The sequence below is a fragment of the Podarcis liolepis genome (genome assembly GCF_965112155.1).
Source record: "Podarcis liolepis genome assembly, chromosome: 7".
NCBI classification, from domain to species: Eukaryota; Metazoa; Chordata; class Lepidosauria; order Squamata; family Lacertidae; genus Podarcis; species Podarcis liolepis.
This window is the reverse complement of record NC_139561.1, coordinates 94,789,990-94,807,416: the sequence shown is the minus strand read 5'-3', so window position 1 is coordinate 94,807,416 and position 17,427 is coordinate 94,789,990. Positions and strand designations below refer to the sequence as shown.

The 17,427-nt window shown below is 52.3% G+C and overlaps 2 long non-coding RNA genes across 2 annotated transcripts in view; both read right to left on the bottom strand.

The window, feature by feature from the left end:
* Positions 1–17,427, bottom strand: part of LOC310712948 — a 246,776-nt gene that overhangs the window by 23,437 nt on the left and 205,912 nt on the right. The window lies entirely within an intron of this gene.
* LOC310710455 lies at positions 6,261–6,958 on the bottom strand. The gene is made up of 2 exons (XR_014528072.1): positions 6,750–6,958; positions 6,261–6,552 (listed from the first exon to the last, which is right to left on the bottom strand). It is a non-coding gene; the product is annotated as an uncharacterized lncRNA (long non-coding RNA).

Here is a 17,427-nt window from a genome sequence, read left to right as displayed (position 1 = left end):
ATTCACGGATCAGGCTCTTCACAAAAGGAGCAGAGCGTTATGCGAGAGGGAGAAACCCTTTTCTCTCTCTCCTTTCTTCATGCTGCCTCTTCCTCACCTTTCTGCTAAACTAAGAAGTCCCAAAGGCTGCAACCATTCTTCCTAGGGCCTTGACAGGGCTGGAGTGTCAGGGGATGGTCTGAAGACGAGGAGTGGGGGGCGCCTTCTGGGGCAGACCAGCTTCTCTCTGATGGATAAGAGTTGCCCCTCCCCCCGCCCACAGCGTGTTCAGAAGCAGAGAGACAGAAGCTGAACAGATTAGGGAGGAGTTGCCCAGTTACGAGATAATGACAAGGGAGCTGGAAGGGAGGGGGCAGCGAGAAGAGACGTCACTTGAGAGTGTGGGGGGACCCCCCCTTCACCACGGACTCGGAGGTCCCAGCGTATCAGAGAGCAAAGGATTCAGAAGGAGGGAGGAACTTCCCGTTGGCGTCTAAAATGCTGTGGAAGTCAGAAGGAGGGTTTAGAGTAGCCAACTGCCCTCCTTGCGAAGAGCTGCGCATTTATGCTTGCAGCATGATTCTGTAATAAAAGGACTATAAATATATCAACTGCTCGTTAATTCTTATCTGTGAAGTTACCAAAGGGAGGGGAGGACTCTCCACACCTGAGCTGGATGCAAGTCAGCAAGAAAGGAAGCAAATCTTTGATGCCGTTGGGTGAAGTTGACTATTCAAGGCCCCTCCCCTTCCGGATGTTTCCCAAGCAGCCTCAAACTGCACCTGCACACCTCTGGCCTCTGTTCTGCTCTCCTCATTATCCTGCGCGTTCTTGGAGACCAGAGGGGATGGGAGCTTGTCGCAGACGGAGAAGGAGACCCCCTTGGATTCTTCAGCATTCTCTTGACCCCCCTCCTCTGCTTCAGCCTCGGAGTCTGAACCGCTCCCTGTCACAGACTCCTCCTGCTCACTAAGCCCTGTTGCCCCTTCAGCATCCAGTCCCTCCTCCCAGTCTTCTCCCTCTGACCTTTCCTCAGTGTCCCACCACCAACCCCCTGGCTCTGAGCCTTCCTCCATTTGGGATTCCATTGGGGGGGGGGGTTCCCCGGCTGGCTCCTCTTCCTTCAGCCTGTCCCTGACACCCCACTGCCCCTTTCTGGACCTTTCCCAGCTCTGCAATATCCTTTTGGAGGGGAGGCAACCAGAACTGGACATGTTTATTCCAAATCGAGTTACATAATAGGGCATTAGGACATCAGCAGTTTTATTTTCAATTCCCGCCCTAGCATGGAACTGGGCTTTTCCACAGATGTTGCAAACGGGGCCCATGAACTCTCTGCTATGACCTGCAGGCCTTGCTCCCAGCCAGTCCAGACCCCCAAACAGTGGCGTAGCGTGGGGGGTGCAGGGGGGGGCCGGGCGCACCGGGCGCAACATCTGGGGGTTAGCGTTAGGGGGCGCAAATCCATGGGTTAGGGGGCGCAAATCCACGGGTTAGGGGGCGCAAATTACTTGCCTTGCCCCGGGTGCTGACAACCCACGCTACGCCACTGCCCCCAAATGCATGTGTGTTAAATCCAGACTCTTCCTTCCTCTCTCTCTGGTCTGCATTGCTTTCCGCTCTCTTGCGTTGAGTTCCATTTGCCATTTCCCTGCCCCTTCCCCCCTGGTGGGAAATTGTTTCTGGAGCTCCCTCCTTCCTCTTTTCTGCTTTCCTCAGCAAACTTGGCCACCTCACTGCTCAGCCCTCCGTGTCATTAACAAACAAATTAGGAGGCCCGGTCTCAATCCTGATCCTCGGGAGACCCTGCTTGGCTCAGCAGCCCCATCCAGGCTCCTTTGCGGGGATGAAATCAGCACCATCAGCATCTGACCTGGATTAGCTGCTTATTAGCAAACTCTTCTATCTGGACCCTGCCCCATGGTTCCCCTTGCCCTCCACCAAACACCCATCAAGCGTCACAAAAGAGATATTTACATTTCCCTGTTTCCCAGCCAAGTTCATCCCACCCTTTTGTCTTCCTCTGGGTTTTTTATTTCTGGCATGGCTACCTGTCTGGCACTCAGGTCTCAGGATGCCAGGGATTATCCCTCAGGCAGAGGGGCTGCTGAGGAGCTGAGCTCACCTGTCTATATGAATTTCTGAAGTTTCCCCTGTGAGCCAGTACATAGATGCATTGATCAGTGAATTCTTACATTTGGTATTGTGCAGCAAAGGCCCTTTGAATAGATAGGAAGAAACTGTGATGAAGTGTTTTGTGGGGACAAGTCACAAAAGTGATTGTGCTGGTTTTGGTAGTGGGCTGCATGTGCATGACATCTGCTGGAGGGGCAACACCCCCCCAAACTATACATAAATTCCTGCAACAGTGGTTCCCTCCTGCTTCTGCCATCCTAATTTTTTCGCCACCGCTGTCCTAAATGCCTGAATGCTCTTTGGAGGTTGTCGTCCGCTGAGCTGAGCTTCCCATAAGGAAGAGCAGGACAGTTTCCCCAACAAACATGCTCATGAGGCTCTCCAGGGGGAGGGAAATGGCTGCCCCTGGACGTGGGAAGCCGCTGCCCCCACCCCAAAGAGCAGGTGCCCCACGGAGTGGTAGGGAAGGGGCTGGGCTGGTGACACGGGTGACCCTCCCGTATCTTTCTGACTGCTTCCCCACTGGGCAACAGGCCTCTTTATGTTCTGGTGGAACCTCCAGGTCCAGAGGCAGTCTATCTGGGTTCCTGGGTTCTTTGGGGTGTCTGGCCACTGGGAACAGGATGCTGAGCTAGAAGGGCCCCCTCTGGCCGGATCCAGCAGCCGGGCGCTTCTGGTGTTCCTATGAATCCTCCCGGCTGGTGTCTCTACACCAGTGTGGTGTAGTGGTTAAGAGCGGTGGACTCATAATCTGGGGAACTGGGTTCGTGTCTCCGCTCCTCCACATGCAGCTGCTGGGTGACCTTGGGCCAGTCACACTTCTCTGAAGTCTCTCAGCCCCACTCACCTCACAGAGTGTTTGTTGTGGGGGAGGAAGGGAAAGGAGAATGTGAGCCGCTTTGAGACTCCTTAAAGGGAGTGAAAGGCGGGATATCAAATCCAAACTCTTCTTCTTCTTCTTCTCTGGCTCTCAGAGCTTCCCATCTTCCTTTTTTAAAAACCACCCTTCCAACTCGGTATTTTGGGTCCCATTGGGCCATTCAGGACCCCTCCCGTGGGTTCTCCTTCTGGCACATCTTCAGAGCCTCCCGGCTCCCTCCCCACCTCCTTGATCTTCTCCCGCCGCTTATTGGGCCTCCAGCGTCTCCTCGGGAGCCGGATCAATAAAACAAAAATATAGCACACCATTTACTTATTTGTTCCTCTTGAGCTTTTACTCAGCACGTTTTTGGTCCCGTCTGAGGCAACTTGCCAAAGAGCTACTGGCAAGGCAGGAGGTGGTGGCCCAGGAAGGGGGGGGGGGCTGGAAAATGCGTCCTCTCCACCCCCACCCCAAATAAAGAGCAGCTTAGCTACTTTAAATGAAGCCTTCTCTTCTTCCCCACAAGGGACCCTTTCTGCAGGAAACTGCGAATCAGAAACGTGTTAATTTTAGCATTACAGGGCCATGGAAGAGACAGGGAGCAGCAGAATCACAGAACATTCAGGTTGGGAGAGATCTCCCCCCCCCCAAGAAACATCTAGGCCAACCCCCTGCGATGGGGGGCGGTGGGAGCGATGGATGGAAGAGGGAGCCTCCAGCTCCGGAGGCAGTCTATTTGATTCTGTAATAAATGGAAATCTGCCCTTATTCCCTTATGGGGGACACAAGAGCCCTTGTAGAGTCCTTTGCAGGTTCTCCATCGGCCGGAGAAAAATAACAGAGGCCAAGCAGAGATATTGAGAAGCAAAGCAGCTAGTAAGCCTGGTCTTTATTGAACTGTTGCAACAGGGTCCTCACTCCCCACACGCAGGGAGGACCCCGAACAAAGGTGTGCAAGCCCTTATATAGACATTTTAAATTGCCTGCGCTGGAGCTCAAGACCACCCCTCCATACATCATACATACATCACAGAAGGGGTGTAACCCAAGACCACCCCCCAGATACATCATACCTACATCACAGAAAGGGCGGTCTACAACAGAAATCTGAGTGCATTGTTTATCTCCTGTCTGGCAGGTTACCTGTTAATGCTTACTTGATTGGATTGCCTGGGGAGCCTGGCCAGTCTTTTGTAATGATAAATTCTTAGTTCCTGAGCCAGGTCAAGGCTCACACCCTATTCATATCTTGAATGTGCCCTTAAGACAGGATTTGTGAGGAAAGAGACAATGGGGAGGTTTCCCACTTTGACCTTGCAGAGAAATATTTGAGGCCAATTTGTTCAGGACCTTTTCTGTGGGGTTTCAGACATATGGTTTATATATAAAGATATGAACATATTTTTTATATGACCTTAAAATTCTTATAACATATGCACTGCTAGGAAGCCAGGTTGTTGTTGTTTAGTCGTGTCCGCCTCTTCGTGACCCCCTGGACCAGAGCACGCCAGGCCCTCCTGTCTTCCACTGCCTCCCGCAGTTTGGTCAGACTCATGTTGCTAGCTTCTATGACACTGTCCCACCATCTCGTCCTCTGTCGCCTCCTTCTCCTTGTGCCCTCCATCTTTCCCAGCACCAGGGTCTTTTCCAGGGAGTCTTCTCTTCTCATGAGGTGGCCAAAGTCTTGGAGCCTCAGATTCAGGATCTGTCCTTCCAGTGAGCACTCAGGGCTGATTTCCTTCAGAATGGAGAGGTTTGATCTTCCTGCAGTCCATGGGACTCTCAAGACATCTTAGGTCAGTGGTCTTCAAATTAATGATTCTTTTCCTTACAGGCTATTATTTTGCATTCCAGTTCAGCTGGTGCTGCTGCGGTTGTAAGATGGTTGGTGTATTCAGAACCAGGAAGTAATTTCTCCTGCATTGGCAGGTTTCGCCTTCCCCGTAGCATTTCGTCACAACTTTGGCGGTTTTAGGCCTTGGCAAGGTATCCTGTTCATACACAGATACCCCTTAAGGCAGGATTTGTGAGCAAAAGACAGAGGGAAGGCTTTCCCCATTTGCCTCCCTCCTTGCAGAGAAATATATTGAGGTCCATTTGGGAGAGTCAAAACAGCTTCAGGATTGCTCTCCTGTACTATTTCAGACACGGGGTTTATATACTTATGTGTTTGCCTTTTACATTTATGAATGTTATTTTATATTTGGGACCTTCGAATTCTTATAACACCAGGATGGCTGGAGGCAGAGATGCTTCTGAGCTGCAGTTCCTGGAAGCCACCAGAGGGGAAAGTCTTGCTCCTGTGCTTGGATCCTGGCTGCGGGTTTCCCTTTGAGGTCCCTGGGGGGCCACTGGGGGAACAGGAGTCTGGCGCAGGTGGGCTGCAGGCTCTTCTGACATCCTTGTGAATCACGTGGAGCTGGTGGGAGCAGGAGCTGACTGAGTTCTCGCGCCACGTTTTGCTCTGCATGGATATCACATGCCAACATACGATGTGCCACAATGAATGCCACCCTGCTCCCGTGACCATTCCCAAGGGATCTGATACCTGGGGGATTTCAAAGCTCCAACCCTGACAAATCCTTCCTGCAAGGAGGAAAAACCGCACTTCCCTTCCGGGCTGGTGAAAGCCCCTCCCTGCGCCTGCCGCCTTGTCCTGCCCCCCCCCCCAGTCCCAGCACTGCCCCCCAGGGCTGCTCAGAAAGGGTGGGAGGAGGCGGGGAAGACCCTGGCGCAGCTGAGATCAGGTGCTGCTTCAAATGCAAATGAGCCTGCAATTAAAATATGCTTTCCGTCCGGCCCTCGAATCTGTAATAACCTGTCAGAGCTCAAAATGAAATCTTGGACACTTTTGATACAAAGCAACATTTCATTATTTCACTAAAGGGGTTTTAATTTCTCCCTGTAATTGCTCTGCTGATGCAGCTGAGAATGGAGGCCCGCATTTTAATTCCAACCCCCTCTCTTTGGGTAACCTGAGTTGATGGGAAATTGCTTTCATTTAATTTAATTACAGGGCCGGAATAAAACATTAAATATGTACCGGCTTGGTGTTTGTGCTTACGTTCGAGGCCTGGAATTAATGAGCTCTTAACTTTGAGAAATATCAGCGGCACAAACACTCCAGCCCCCCCCCCGCCTTGGCTGCAGGGCTGACCACTTGCGCCTGGCCCTCTGGGGTGTTACGGTAAAATCTGGGTGCGGGGCTGCTCTGCCACCCAGCTCATCGGCCTAGGTCCGCGGGTCCCTGCGGAAGAAAAATGAGCTCAGCTGGAGACAGGAGCAAACTGCAGAAGATCCACGTTTATTGCGCAACAGGTTCAAGGCGAGATTGAACAGCGAGAAAGGGGTGACATGAACTTTTGAAACTTCCCTCCATGTCCCAGAATACAGTGCAAAATACATCCCAGTTACATCATGAATACATTAAGAAGAGGTTGGGTTACACTGGATTAACATATGGAGGAGGGAGGGGGGAATATGCAGAGCTGGAGATATGCGCAGATAAGCACATCCTGAGAAGACAATGGTCCATGTATGCATGGTCTGCCACCTGGCCTTGCCCGGAGGAAAGGCTTGGCAGAGTGATTTGACAGGATTAGGGTCTTGACCAGTAGCGTAGCGTGGGTTGTCAGCACCCGGGGCAAGGCAAGTAATTTGCGCCCCCTAACCCGTGGATTTGCGTCCCCTAACCCGTGGATTTGTGCCCCCTAACCCTAACCCCCAGATGTTGCGCCCGGTGCGGCCGCCCCCCCTGCACCCCCCATGCTACGCCACTGGTCTTGACACCTTGCTTGAGGGATTATGGAGGACAGGGGAGGTGTCATGGAGTCCTAGAGAAATTGAGCAAATTGGCACGTTGATTTTCTATGAATTTTATAGATTTTAGTCCCTTTTGACATTGACAATTGGAAATAAATGGATATATTGTAGCGAAGAAGGAGGTGAAGAAGACATGCCCCCCCCTTCCGTATCAGGGGGAAAGTGCCTCTCTCAGACTCTCTCGGGACACAATGTCAGACCCTCAGGAGCGTCTCCACCCACATCGTTCAGCCTGGACAATAAGGTCCAGCTCTAAGGGCCTTCTAGTGGTTCCCTCCCTGTGAGAAGTGAGGTTACAGGGAACCAGGCAGAGGGCCTTCTCGGTGGTGGCACCCGCCCTGTGGAACGCCCTCCCACCAAATGTCAAAGAGAAAAATAACTACCAAACTCTTAGAAGACATCTGAAGGCAGCCCTGTTTAGGGAAGCTTTTAATGTTTAATAGGTTATTGTATTTTACTGTTCTGTTGGAAGCCACCCAGAGTGGTTGGGGAAACCCAGCCAGATGGGTGGGGTATAAATTATTATTATTATTATTATTATTATTATTATTATTATTATTATTATTATTATATCAGAAGAGCTGGATCAGCCTTGGAGAGCCCTTCTGGTCCAGCCTCCTGGTCTCACACTGGCCAAATGCCCCCTTGGACCGAGAAATCCAGGTAGACTGCTCCTGGGCCTGGAGGGCGGTTGCCGCCTTTGTTCTGGCAAAATACAGGAATACAGGGCAGGGCTGGGAGAGGCAGTTGGGGGTCGATTTTTTCTCTCCATCTGGTGAGGAAGTGACTTCCAAGCAATCCATTGCAATCTATTGCAGCCTCACAGGACAGCCCCTCTGGAATTTGTCACACACACACACACACACACAAATTTGCAAATCTGTCTGTGCTGGGCTACACAGAACCTAAATGCATGATGTTACGGAAATTAGGGGGGGGGCACATCTTTAAAGTTGTTAAATGTTACAAATATTATGCATAAATGTATCCTTTTGACTTGACAGCTCAGGGAAGTTACCTAGCTTTAAAAATCATATAAAATCAACTCCTTTGCCACTTTCCTTCATTCCACCGCCAATCTGCTTCATTGGCAAAGGACCTGGAAGCCACTCGGTCCCCGCCACAATCCCTCAAGCGGGAGGTCACCTGCTCACAGGAAAGTACTCATAGGTGTCAATTGCTGGGCAAAGGCACTCCTCTGGACTTGCCCAGGTGACGGACTATGCAAACCAAAGTTCTATTGTCCCTTTGTAGTAGGTGCCTAGAATGTACTTCCCAACACATATCCTGTATCTGCCTGCTGCCCCAACACATCCCTCCTATGTTAATCATGTATTATGTTGTTGTTGTTGTTTAGTCGTTTACTCCTGTCCACCTCTTCGTGACCCCCTGGACCAGAGCACGCCAGGCACTTCTGTCTTCCACTGCCTCCCACAGTTTGGTCAGACTCATGTTTGTAGCTTCGAGAACACTGTCCCACCATCTCGTCCTCTGTTGTCCCCTTCTCCTTGTGCCCTCCATCTTTCCCAACATCAGGGTCTTTTCCAGGGAGTCTTCTCTTCTCATGAGGTGGCCAAAGTCTTGGAGCCTCAGCTTCAGGATCTGTCCTTCCAGTGAGCACTCAGGGCTGACTTCCTTAAGAATGGAGAGGTTGGATCTTCTTGCAGCCCATGGGACTCTCAAGAGTCTCCTCCAGCACCAGAATTCAAAAGCATCAATTCTTTGGCGATCAGCCTTCTTTATGGTCCAGCTCTCACTTCCGTACATCACTACTGGGAAAACCAGAGCTTGAACTAGACGGACCTTTATTGGCAAGGTGATGTCTCTGCTTTTTAAGATGCTGTCTAGGTTTGCCATTGCCTTTCTCCCAAGGAGCAGGCGTCTTTTAATTTCGTGACTGCTGTCACCATCTGCAGTGATCATGTATAACCCTCCCCTTTTCTGATGTAGCAATGATGTAGTGATGATGTTTAATGAACTGTATGCTGGGATAAGATAGAAACTTTTAAAAGTCCTTGTCACCCCATCCTCGGGGTTCAAAATTCCTCTTTGAGCCTGTTGCGCAATAAACTTTGGTCCACAGCTATTTGCTCCGGTTGGCTGGACTCCTTCCTTTATTCCGCAGGGACCCGCGGACTCTGCCCAAGGAGCTGGGGGACTGAGCAGCCTCACACCTAGATTTCTCCATAACAATGAATTTCCACATATGCTTTCAAACACATGCATTTGGAATTGATCCCTATCTTAGGGGAGAGAGAGAGAGAGAGAGGACCTGAAATACAGGACAAAACTGTATCAATACAGGATGTAGGAATTCACATTGAAATACAGGTCAATCCTGTGTTTTGCAGGACAAGTGACTGGCCTAATCCTGGAGGCTCCTTAAGAACACAAGAAGAATCTGGTTTTTGGAGCACCGTGTTCCCCCTGGGGTCAACCGGATGCCCCTTGTGGAAAACCACCAGCCAAGCCAGATCCAAGCCCAGGAGCCCTTGGGAGGTGGACCGGCTCAGAGCTGCGCTGCTCACTGCAGAGATGGCCTTGCTTTGTAAATAGCTCATTACCATCCCTGCAAAGCTTTGCTCGTGCGGCAGCCGTCCCCTCCCTCCTCCATCACACAAGCCTGACCCACTTAACGGCATCGCTTTGCGGCAATCGACAACTGGGCCTCTCCTCCTTGCAATGAGGAACCACACACACACACCGCCAGCCCTTGATGTGGGGGGGGGGAGCCCACACTCCCCCGAACCAGGGCCGGGGGTCCGGAATCGATGCTCAAAGGAGCTGGGCAGGTTTAGCCTGGAGGAGACTTGAGACGTGATAGCCATCTTCAAACATCTCAAGAGCTGTCACGTGGAAGAGGGAACAGACTGGGTTTCTCCTGCTCCAGAGGGTAGGACTTGAACCCATGGCTCCAAGTGACAAGAAAGGAGATTCCAGCTGAACGTCAGGAAGAACTTTCTGAGGGCAGGAGCTGTTTGACAGTGGATTGGAAGGTGGCACCTTCCTTGGAGGTTTCTTAGCAGAGGTGGGATGGCCATCTGTCATGGAGGCTTTAGCTGAGATTCCTGCGTTGCACGGGGTCAGACTAGATGACCCTTGGGTCCCTTACAGCTCAACAGTTCTGTGATACTAAGGGGAGGCAGAGGGCCAGTTGGGGACTTGCTGGGGGAGTGAGAGAGCGTGTGTATTTTACCTGAGCAAGACTGAAAAGGCTGGTGGGAGACCCTTTCCTAGAGCTGCCTTCTGCGTGGCCCTGCCAGCTGCCAAGTGGTCCAAGTGGGTGGGATGGCTACAGAGACTGACCAGTGGCATGATCCTCGGTGCCCCCCCCCCAACTCTCCATTAACATGATTCTTTAGCTGTGATTCCAGCCTTGCAGGGTGTTGGACTAGATGTCTCTTGGGCAGGTCCATGCCTCAGGCGGCAGAATCCATGGGGCACTGCCATGGACTTCTGGGCTCCAGCAAGATCTCGTGGGAGCCTTGGAAAACCCCATGAGATCTCACAAGGCTCTTGCTGGATCCCGGAAGCAGGTGCCGGTGCCGCTGCCCCCTCCCCCCAGCAAGCGAGGTTTCAGTGGCGGCTCAGGGCAGCACCATCCTGTCTTGCCTCAGGCAGTGAAATGAGACAGGCCGGCCCTGCCCTTGGGGCCACTTCCAACTGTGCTTTCTATGATTCTGCGGCGAAGGGGCAGCAGGGAGCTGGAGAGGCTTCTCGCTAGCAGAGTTTTCTAGTCAAGGAAAATGTGCCAGCCTGGAGCCTGGAGCGACTTCTTCGCAGGCAACTTGCAAAGTGCCCGGGAGGGTTATTGCAGTGGAACTGCTGAGGCATCACTCATGCGCAGTGGGGGGCCGGATCCACGCTGCTGAGGCCATATATCAAGTGTCAGGGCAAGAGAGCGGCTTCCTCTGCTAAGGGGAGCTGAGAAGCAGAGTCACCTTGCCAGAGATGACCTTCCTTATTCTCCTGCCACACCGGCTGCCGGGTGAGATCAGAGCGCTGGCACCTCAAGCCGCTACAGGAATCTATGGTGCAGCTGCGTTCAGAAGAATATCATGTGCGGTTGTGGTTGCCTTACCTCATGAGGGATATTGCAGGGCTGGGAAAGGTTTGGGGCGTTACCAGAATTTATGCAAAGGTTGGGAGGGGGCAGGGATGTGGGTGGCACTGTGGGTTAAACCACAGAGTCTAGGACTTACCGATCAGAAGGTCAGTGGTTCGAATCCCCGTGACGGGGTGAGCTCCCGTTGCTCAGTCCCAGCTCCTGCCAACCTAGCAGTTCGAAAGCACACCAGCACATCTTATTAATATAAGATTTAGAACGTAGAATGGATTGGTAGTGTTTTGTGTGCTGCTTACTTCTTACTGGTCTATCCCACAGACAATAGCAGACCCTCCAGGAATGGATTAGGTCCTCGGTCAGGACAAAGGAGTGTGGTTACCTTGACCAGGAAAAACAGGGACTTGTAGATGTTTCTTCTGCATCACTTGATGGGTGTCTGAGGGTGGGCAAGGGAGAGTTGGGGGCAAACCTGCCTGAAAACCCCTCCCTCTTTGTGACATATGTGTGATGTGTCTGTGATGTACGCATGATGCTTCGCCAAAGGTGTTCACAATGGGCCGCAGGCCAGATCCAGGAGGCTACTCTTAAGAAAGACCCAAGTGTCTCTCCACTGGTGAAGAGTGTTGCTCCTGAACCCAGAAGGACTCTTGGATGTGGGGGAATCGAGGGGCCCTTTGCTCCAGGGTGGCCCCACTAGAAGCCACAAGGCAGAGCCCAGCTCTTTAATCAAAGCCACACCTTTTTATTGACACTCTTCCAGGTGTAAAGAGCCCCCCCCAAAAAAGTCCAGGCTCAGGGCAGCTCAAGCAGGAAGGAGAGGGGCAGGGGGTCAGTTTGTGAGGCTGAGGGAAAGCACCAGGGGGAGGAGGAATTTGACCCCCATGCCAGGCTCACCCGACTTCGAGAGGCCCCTGCCAGGGCCGCAGTTCTCAGGGGGGCGCCTGGTGCTGCTTCCGGTGGCGCAGGATCTCGGCGGGTGTGAGGAGGAGGCTGGCAGAACCTGAGGAACCGGTTTCTGCCAGAGACTTCCCTCCTTGGTGACATATGTATGATGTATCTATGATGTCTGCATGATGCTTCACCAGAGGTGTTTATGGGGGAAAGGGGAAACTTATAAAAGAGGGAGCATCCCTTTGTTCTGGGCTTCTTCCTGCTTCTCCCATGGGGTGGGTGGAATTCCTTTTGCAAAAAGTAGTCAGGGGCTGCAAATTACAGCAGGGGAGAGTTGCTCCAGTGCTCAGATCCTGATAATGGTCATCTGGTCAGCCACTCTGAGAAGAGGATGAGGGGCGAGATGGGCTGCTGGCCTGATTCTGCAGCCTCTGCTTAGGCGCTTAGGAGGCCTGCCCATTTCCCTGCTCCAGTCATCTACATTTGGCATTGGAGGAGGAAGGAAGGAAGGAAGGAAGGAAGGAAGGAAGGAAGGAAGGAAGGAAGGAAGGAAGGAAGGAAGGAAGGAAGTCAGAAGAGAGGGTCATATCAAGGTGACCTGGTTCCAACATATTTATGAAGCAGGGTTGAAGCAACGATTCTTCAACATCAACTTTGTTGGACTGGTCATGTTGTTCGGATGCCTGATTATCGTCTTCCAAAGCAACTCCTCTATTCCGAACTTAAAAATGGAAAGTGTAATGCTGGTGATCAACAAAAGAGGTTTAATGACGCTCTCAAGGCAAATCTTTAAAAATGTAGTATAAACACTGACAACTGGGAAACACTGGCCTGCGAGTGCTCCAGTTGGAGAACAGCCTTTACCAAAGGTGTCCTGGGCTTTGAAGACACTTGAACTCAGGACGCAAGGGAGAAACGTGCGGAGAGGAAGGCATGCTTGGCAAATCCACACCATGATCAACTCCCGCCTGGAAACCAATGTCCCCACTGTGGAAGGACGTGGGGATCCAGAATTGGCTCCACAGTCACTTACGGACTCATTGTTAAAACCGTGTTTATGGAAGACAATCTTACTTGGCTACAAGTGATGCTACGAGTGATCTCCGAAGAAGAAACAGCAGAAGCAGACTCCCAGGCAGCCTTGGCAGCCTTCAGCCCAGCTGCTCCCCCCCCTCCTCCTGCTCCGGGTGCTGGGAAAATGCCTGTCCTTGGCCCATTCCTCTGGGCAGGTGGCCAGGATCCATCTCCTGGCAGCAGCAGGAGTTCTTAGAAGCTCCTAAAGCAGCCTGGCCGGGGGTGGGGGGGTGATCTTGCTTTGTCCTCCTGCTTGACTGCTGGCTCCTAATCCACGCCTCCCCCCCTCCCATGTGAGGCTGTGGCTGCCGCTCCCTTGCAGGGCCAGCGCAGATGCCAGGCCTGGGTCTGTGCCCTGCTGGCGAGGCCAGGCCCCCAATGCCAGCCAAGCCACAACCCGAGGCTTGGCGGACAGATGTGCCTCCCCCCCAGGGTGGCACAGGGCTTGGCAGCCGGGGGTCCGCCCTCTGGGCGTCATCCAGACTCCCTCGCTTGCCAGCTCCACGTGGCTCCTCTCTCGCCACCCAAGTCTTGCCAATCGCAAGAACAGCCAGAGAGCCTTTCTTTCCTTCCAGGGGATGATAATGATCAATTTGGAGCCTTTTGGGTTGGTCCTGCAATGAAGCCTTTCAAGCCCCACCAGCATCTCAGCAGGCAGCCTCTGCGGGGGTCCCTCCTTGCCCCCCCCACCACTGCCCCCTCCTGCTTTTCACAAGCACATCCCACCCCCTCATCTTTGCGGAGAAGGGGGGGAATCATCCCTTCAAAGCCTGTTTGCTTTCAGGCACAAGGCATCCTGCTGCTGTTGTTATAGAAACCACAGAAATCTGCCTCTGATATTGCCAGACCTTTGCTTCACTTGGCTCAGTGTGGCCTGCACTGACTGGCAGCAGCGACAGTCCAGGATTTCAGGCAGGAGTCTCTCTGGACTGTACCTAGAATCATAGAATCATAGAATAGAATCATAGAATCATAGAGTTGGAAGAGACCCCAAGGGCCATCGAGTCCAACCCCCTGCCAAGCAGGAAACACCATCAGAGCACTCCTGACATCTGGTTGTCAAGCCTCTGCTTAAAGACCTCCAAAGGAGGAGACTCCACCACACTCCTTGGCAGCACATTCCACTGTCAAACAGCTCTTACTGTCAGGAAGTTCTTCCTAATGTTTAGGTGGAATCTTCTTTCTTGTAGTTTGGATCCATTGCTCCGTGTCCGCTTCTCTGGAGCAGCAGAAAACAACCTTTCTCCCTCCTCTATGTGACATCCTTTTATATATTTGAACATGGCTATCATATCACCCCTTAACCTCCTCTTCTCCAGGCTAAACATGCCCAGCTCCCTTAGCCGTTCCTCATAAGGCATCGTTTCCAGGCCTTTGGCCATTTTGGTTGCCCTCCTCTGGACACGTTCCAGTTTGTCAGTGTCCTTCTTGAACTGTGGTGCCCAGAACTGGACACAGTACTCCAGGTGAGGTCTGACCAGAGCAGAATACAGTGGCACTATTGAAGGAGACGCCATCAGGTATTGATCCTGCGACCTTCTGCTTGCAAGGCAGACCCTCCGCCACTGAGCCACAGCCCTTGCCATTGATTTATTGCTTCCTACAAAGAATTCGTCTCGAAGAGACTCACCCTTTCCCCTCGCAGGGGCACCCTGGAAGTCTGAAGCCCAGCGGCAGCACACCAGCTCCGCAGGCAGGGAGCCTGCAGGTCACCCTGCGAGCAAGTGTGATAGGAATTCTAGGATCCCATATATATAAAATAAATGTTCATAAATTTACAAGGCAAACACATACGTAACTATATAAACTACGTGTCTGAAATAGTACAGGAGAGCAATCCTGACACCATTTTGACTCTCCCAAATGGACCTCAAATGTTTCTCTGCAAGGAGGGAGGAAATGGGAAAAACCTCCCCATTGTCTCTTTGCTCAGAAATCCTGTCTTAAGGGCCTATCTGTGTATGAATAGGGTGAGCCTGTGACCTGGATTCAGGAACTGAGTATTTACCATCACAAAAGAATGGCCAGGATGCCCAGGTAAAAGCCATCAGTGACCATTGTCAGGTATCCTGGCAGACAGGTTTTCTGCTGCAGACTGCCTCCTTCTGTCATGTATGTATGATGTTTTGGGGGGTGGTCCTGAGCTACAGGGTGGGCAGTTTCAAAAGTCTATATAACAGCTTGCACACCATTGTACTGGGTTCCTCCTCCCTCCTGCGTGTGGGGAGTGGGGGACCCTGTTGCAAGAGATCAATAAAGATCAGGCTTACAAGCTGCTTTGCTTCTCAATATTCTCTGGTTGGCCTCTGTTATTTTCTCCTACCAATGGGGAACCCACTTAAGGACTCTATACGGGCTCTTGGGTACCCCATAAGGAGCAGATTGTGTTTACATCAATATGGCGAGCCCCCCTTTCCCCTCGCAGGGGCACCCTGGAGGCCTGAAGCGCAGCGGCAGGGCCCCAGCTCCGCAGGCAGGAATCCTGCCGGTCACCCCGTGAGCAAGGAAGGACAGAAGTGTATCCCTTGAGCCTCCGGTCTGACTCTGCTGCTGCTGCTGAAGGCCAGGTCAGTCCCTAACAAGGCCAGACTTACTCAGGACTTGGCCCTGACCTGCCCCTTTACTCAGCGGGCAACTCACAAGGGAGCTGTCTGGGAAAATTCAAGTCACATAAAAAAACGAGGAGAGGAGAAAATATGGCCAGGTACTCTCACTCCATCCCCTCAGTCTTGGTTCTGAGAATGTCCTGAAACAGCCCTTTTGTCTTCTGAGGTTTGCTAAGGGAATCTGGCCCCTGGGAGATTTGTTCTGACCCCCCAGGAGATCCAAAATGATCAACAGGGTGGAGGAACTCTCTTACGAAGTAAGGCTTTCCTCCTCTCATGACACTAGAAGTTGGGGACGTCCAATGAAGCTGACTGTTGGAGGATTCAGGATAGAGAAAAGAAAGTCCTTCTTCAAGCAATGCAAAGTTGAACTACGGAACTCCCTGCCACAGGACACAGCGATGGCCACCAGCCTAGGACTCAGCTGCACTGGCAAAGAAAAATCCCTTTATATGCGTTGTTTATGCATTCTGGCACTGGGACGCCAGATGGCGCTGTGGAGTCCCATTTTTTCTCACCCGATTTCTCACACAAAGTTTGCAGCGCAATTAACCGAAATGCTTATTTGATGTATCTAGATCCAGCGCTAAAAGGATTTAAAAGAGGATTGGAGGAGGAGAGAGCTACTAAAGGCTCCTGGCCAAGATGGCTCTGCCTTGCCCTCCTCAGTTGGAGGCGGCAGGGCTTCTGAATCCCAGGAGGAGGGAGCGTTGTTTCTGTGCTCAGATCCTTCCTTCTGGCTTCTTCCCACCGGGACTGCGAGAGCAGGAGGCGGCACTAGATGGCTCTTCCTATCTTCAGACTGAAGGTGGCAATTGTGAGGCATAATTCTGCTTGCCCAGTCAAGTGGCCTCGCATTGGCTCAGGCTGGCAGCAGCGACTCCCCTTCCAGGCTCCCTGGCTTTGCGAGATCCAGCACCTGAAGGGGCAGCAGCAGGGGGAATGAAACCGGGTCCTTCTGCATGCCCAGCAAGTGTCCCACCACAGAGCCAGGGCAGCTCCCTGCAGAGCTCTCTGGCCCCACAGCGCCCCCATCCTGGGGGAGAGAGGCTGCTCCCCTGCGTGGCCGACTCCAGCCTGCCTGCCTGCCTTCCGTGCCAGCTCCATCACCTTTGCGCCCAAGAGGGACCCGCGCGGCAGAGCCATACATTATTGCTTAATTACTTGGAAAGCAACTCTAGACACTTTCTATTAAGCCTCAGCGTGCAATTTGCCCAAAGGCAACACGAGACAAGACACTTCCTTTTTCCAATTAAGTCCAGCCTCGGTTTCCCAAAGCAAAGCTGGCAATCTCCGTAATTGGGAGTCCTGCCACGCTGCCCTGGCAGGGAGGGGGGAGCAGAGGGGCAGGAGGTGGGTGGGCTCCCATGTCGCCCTGCTTCTGCCCACGGGGGTGCCACTCGTCGGGGGAGGGGTCTGCCCGGAGGTGCCCATCCTCGCCATCGACCAATAAGGACGGCTGCCTGTGGGAGGGGATCAATTGTGCCAGGCGGATGCTGTGGCCATCGTGTCATTCTTCTAATCAAAAGAGGACATGGTGGCAAGTGCTTTTCGCCCCCTCCAAAACGCCAGGCTTTGCAAATCAACAGTTCCAACTAATTAACAGCCGCGTTCAGTTTGTGTCTGAGAAATGACATGTGGCTTTTTCTGAGCAGTGGCTGGGAAGGAAGCTGGTTCCTAAAGAAGGTCATTCGAGGGGCTGTAAGTCACAGGATCTGGGGGGCTGGGGGTCACAGGGGCTGCATGAGGTCTGGAACTCAGCCAGAGCCTGGAGTCGCTGGCCTGCCGCAAGCGAGGCTAACACCATCGGCCACGCACCTTCCAAAGAGTGCAAGAAATTATGCTCACACTTTCCGTTCCAGCTCAGAATGCTTTTCTTTGGAGGAAAAAAACACCTTAAAATATCAGCAATAGTAGAATCAAATACCTGTCAAGTTGGCTGGGATCCGTCCCGTCGAAGGCAGGAATCTCTTAAGGTGATTTTAAAAAAG